The sequence below is a fragment of the Schistocerca cancellata genome, chromosome 1 (assembly GCF_023864275.1).
Source record: "Schistocerca cancellata isolate TAMUIC-IGC-003103 chromosome 1, iqSchCanc2.1, whole genome shotgun sequence".
Classification (NCBI taxonomy): domain Eukaryota; kingdom Metazoa; phylum Arthropoda; class Insecta; order Orthoptera; family Acrididae; genus Schistocerca; species Schistocerca cancellata.
The window spans coordinates 177,102,290-177,107,449 of NC_064626.1; the positions used below are offsets into that span (position 1 = coordinate 177,102,290).

Below are 5,160 nucleotides of genomic sequence, written 5' to 3' on the forward strand. Positions count from 1 at the left end.
TCCAGAACCGTCGCTGTGCTGTCACCGCCATTCGAGCCAGGCTTCTCCTCCCGGATCCTGTAACGTGGCCATCCAGCAGAATACACGGCCCCGACATCATGACTGGTCAGCGTAATATTTCAAGAGTCTGTCCTTGATTCGGCTTCGCCAGACAGACATTAATCTCATTGTGAACTCTGGCTCTTACGAGTCGCTTCCGGGCTTTGCATCTACACTAAGTGTGCCACGAACATGTTAATCACACAAGGTTTGCTTAGAACCTCTTTATTGGACTTTATTTCCTGTTTCTACACAAGGTGAGCCCAGAACCTTTTAAATGGACTTTGTTTCTACTCGAGGTGCGCGACGGACTTTTAGTTTAAAACTTTGTTTATTCCATACCAGGCCATCTGCTTGAAGTACTGTTTTGTGTTTAAATCAGAAGAGTTTGCTGCATTACCAGGCGTTCCGCTTGAAGTACCACTTTGTGTTCGAGTCGATAAGAGTTTATTTTGTTCACAACTGTTTCAGACCCATTTACAAGTAGGAACTTTGTTCTCTTTATTCAAATAAACTTGGTGTCATTCTATACCTGGGCCTTTACTTTTTGACCGCTTTTGGTGGATAGTTCAGAGATGGTATGTAGCGTGACCCTCAAAGACACGAATATACTCTTCTCTTCGCTATGGCATAGAAGGAAACAAACTCTGAATATGACCTTGAGGAATCTCATGATATACGTGAAACATATTCTGTGTCAATATGTGCAGATTTCTGGCCAGAGGCTGGCCTAGGTCTTCTCATCCCACATAAGCTCTATAGACGACAAATCAGACTACCATGCCGGCCAATCAAGGATGCGAAGATTCATCAAGGCGTTTTTAGTGGAGAGTGCAGCGTGACGTCTCTCGTTGTCATGCTGGAATATGCCATTTGATAGCGTGTTCATGAAGGGAACAACAGGATTTACCATTCTTGCCACATACTGACAAGCGTTCAACTACCCTTGAACAATTCACAAATCATCCCTTTTGTCACACTCAGTAGTCCGCCCCCCCCCCCCTCCTCACACCATGATTTCAGGGGTTGGAGAGGTATGGGTCTCGAGATTCGCTGTTTCCAGTAACTTTTCACAAGGTCGTATATGGTCACAGTAGCGTATATCTGTATGCCAGATGGAGAGGCTACACTCATCGCTGAAGACCACAGAATTCCGCTCAGCGTACAGGATGATTCTGGCTTTAGGCCATGCAAGTCTTTTGTCTGTGTTATGGTTACATTAGCGTATACCTGTATGCCAGATGGAGAAGCTACACTCATCGCTGAAGTCCACAGAATTCCGCTCAGCGTACAGGATGATTCTGGCGTTAGGCCATGCAAGTCTTTTGTCTGTGTTATGGTGTAAATAGAAAACGGTTCATTGCACATCTAGATTTCAACGCAATTTCCAGTCATCTATGCCCGACGGTTCGTAATTACACTTCCTGTAACCTTTGCCCAGATTTCAGCTGTTGTCATCTATCTGTTTACCAGAAACCGTCGAACAATCCTGCAATCTTCTCACGTTTAGTCCTTCTGGAAGCACTGCCGTTCATACCACAGAACCTGCAGTCTGGAGCTGTGGGGATCGGCACGCGGCACTCCTGGCCGATGTTGGGTTAGCAGATCTGGTGCCTCTATTACTCGTCCAGTGGATCCGTTGTTGGCATCACGACGCTGAGTGCATCCCACTCCAGTCGTCCCAGCAAGGAAAAACCCTTGGCAGTATCGGAAATCGAACCTGAGTGTTCCCCATGACAGTCAGCCAAGCTGATCATTCAGCTGTGAACCTTCTTGTCACACTGTCGTCCTGGGTCCATTCCGTCACCACTCGTTCGGTAGTCGTTGGACTGTTACTAACAGTCTGTGCGATCTGTAGTTATGATGCTCCCATGTTTCTTAAGCTAATGTTTCGACCTTCTCAAAGTCCAAAAGATAGTGATAAGCAAGTGTACGACCTCTGGTCGTGCTGTGATGTGATCTCCAACCGAAAAGTTGCGGGAACGGTAGGCACCCCACTGACAATGATGTACTCACAGTGAAACTTCATTGCAGATTAAAACTGTGCCGGACCGAGACCCGAACACGGGACCTTTGCTTCCGCGGACAAGTGCTCTATCTGAGCTACCCAAGCACGAATCACGCCCCGTCCTTTACTTCTGCCAGTAAAAATCTCATTCTGTGTACTCACACTGTTCTTAATTTCTAGGAGTGGCTTATATCTGCCTTGAAAATAAGCTCTCATCAGGATGAAATTTCAATCAACAAATCCCACAGTCATGGAAATACTGGACTATCTGTCTGGCAGCTTTTGGTCAATGTTGTGATGGTCTAACACTTCCCGTTTCCGTTAGTGCAATGCTTAATAAAAATTTAAAACTCAGTCATTAAAGGTCATGTATCATGTGCGATCTTGTTACTAGTCGTATTTACTAGCACTCAGACAGGGAGGGCACTGTCATCTGATACACGACCTCCTCATCTGGCAGTGGGACCGAGCGAGTTGGAGCTGTGGTAGTAGACACACTGGACTTGCATTCGGCTCAGTTCCCGTGCGGTCATAGGCGTCAGGGAGCTCTTGCCCTGCGCCCCATCCCTCTCCCCCCCCCCCCCCCACCCGGAAGCTGAGGTACAGAATCTGTATTCATTACAGAATTCTCAAACAGTTCCGGAAGTTGGCGGATAACAATCATTTCTCTGGGTATAATAAGTTTTTTGAGTCATTTACGCAGTTTAATTTTTGTCACATGACACGTCTCGAACCTGACCATGAAAAAGGCAATTTTTTAGTCTTTCCTTCCTCCACATCCATTAATATAAATGTCTGCCGACGCCAACGGTGGACAACTGGAATTAGATTTCCGTTTCCCTAAACCTCTTGAGGGGCAACGGCCTTACCGCAGTGGATACACCGGTTCTCGTGAGATCACCGAAGTTAAGCGCTGTCGAGCGTGGTCGGCACTTGGATGGGTGACCATCCAGGCCGTCATGCGCTGTTGCCATTTTTCGGGGTGCACTCAGCCGCGTGATGCCAATTGAGGAGCTACTCGACCGAACAGTAGCGGCTTCGGTCAAGAATATCATCATAACGACCGGGAGAGCGGTGTGCTGACCCCACGCCCCTCCTATCCGCATCCTCCACTGAGGATGACACGGCGGTCGGATGGTCCCGGTAGGCCACTCTTGGCCTTAAGACGGAGTGATTTTTTTTTAAATCACTTGAGGGGAATACCGAAATGGCCTTTCTGAAAGGTCGCGGCCGAGATCCTTGCTGATCCTTATCCAATCCGAGCCTTTGCTCGGGCTCTAAATGACTCGTTGTCGAGAAATTATGGTCTAAAAATCCTATCTTTCCGTTCATTCAGTTTATACATGGCAGCACAGACCATAATTTGACCAAGGACTTGTTCTGCGTTTTTATGACGACAAGTCAATTGTCTAACATTTCTAAATTCTTCATCTAAGTAGTACTAATATGAGTTATTGCGAAGGAAGACGTAACTATAAGGCTGTTCATTAAAATTTCAATGCCATGAAGGCCTCAAGCAACGGAAAACAAAGTGGCAACACGCCTGGATATGCACATTATTAGCATTCCAGTACAACCGCACGAATTCCATAGTAGTAATGCCATCTACGTTCGACAAACAAGGGAAAGTTACGCGGTGAATCCTTCAGTGTTTGTTTTTTGTTAGAAGATCGTTTTATGCCACGTGTAAGAAGGAGAATCATCTACAGATAAGTGTACTAGATTCTACAGCAGCAGGATCGTGACCTATTGAGACTGCTCTTTATCTTTCAGTTTAATAAGCCACAGCTGCAAAATACTAACACGAATTCTTTACAGACGAATGGAAAAACTAGTAGAAGCCGACCTCGGGGAAGATCAGTTTGGATTCCGTAGAAATAATGGAACACCTGAGGCAATACTGACCTTACGACTTATCTTAGAAGAAAGATTAAGGAAAGGCAAACCTACGTTTCGAGCATTTGTAGACTTAGAGAAAGCTTTTGACAATGTTGACTGGAATACTCTCTTTCAAATTCTAAAGGTGGCAGGGGTAAAATACAGGGAGCGAAAGGCTATTTACCATTTGTACAGAAACCAGATGGCAGTTATAAGAGTCGAGGGACATGAAGGGGAAGCAGTGGTTGGGAAGGGAGTAAGACAGGGTTGTAGCCTCTCCCCGATGTTATTCAATCTGTATTTTGAGCAAGCAGTAAAGGAAACAAAAGAAAAATTCGGAGTAGGTATTAAAATCCAAGGAGAAGAAATAAAAACTTTGAGGTTCGCCGATGACATTGTAATTCTGTCAGAGACAGCAAAGGACTTGGAAGAGCAGTTGAATGGAATGGACAGTGTCTTGAAGGGAGGATATAAGATGAACATCAACAAAAGCAAAACGAGGATCATGGAATGTAGTCGAATTAAGTCGGGTGATGCTGAGGGAATTAGATTAGGAAATGAGACACTTAAAGTAGTAGACGAGTTTTGCTATTTGGGGAGCAAAATAACTGATGATGGTCGAAGTAGAGAGGATATAAAATGTAGACTGGCAATCGCAAGGAAAGCGTTTCTGGAGAAGAGAAATTTGTTAACATCGAGTATAGATTTAAGTGTCAGGAAGTCATTTCTGAAAGTATTTGTATGGAGTGTAGCCATGTATGGAAGTGAAACATGGACGATAAATAGTTTGGACAAGAAGAGAATAGAAGCTTTCGAAATGTGGTGCTACAGAAGAATGCTGAAGATTAGATGGGTAGATCACATAACTAATGAGGAGGTATTGAATAGGATTGGGGAGAAGAGAAGTTTGTGGCACAACTTGACCAGAAGAAGGGATCGGTTGGTAGGACATGTTCTGAGGCATCAAGGGATCACCAACTTAACACTGGAGGGCAGCGTGGAGGGTAAAAATCGTAGGGGGAGACCAAGAGATGAATACACTAAGCAGATTCAGAAGGATGTAGGTTGCAGTAGGTACTGGGAGATGAAGAAGCTTGCACAGGACAGAGTAGCATGGAGAATTGCATCAAACCAGTCTCAGGACTGAAGAGGTCTTTCCGCCTCACTTCTTTTCGTTTTGGCTGGAATGCCACATCTGACGGGTTCAGGTGGTCTGCATCCAGCGCCATGTAGTA

The 5,160-nt window shown here is 45.3% G+C and overlaps 1 pseudogene; it reads left to right on the forward strand.

Moving 5' to 3' along the window:
• The first annotated feature begins 2,902 nt into the window (after nucleotides 1-2,902).
• LOC126099328 (5S ribosomal RNA) lies at nucleotides 2,903-3,020 on the forward strand (annotated as a pseudogene).
• Nucleotides 3,021-5,160: the final 2,140 nt, after the last annotated feature.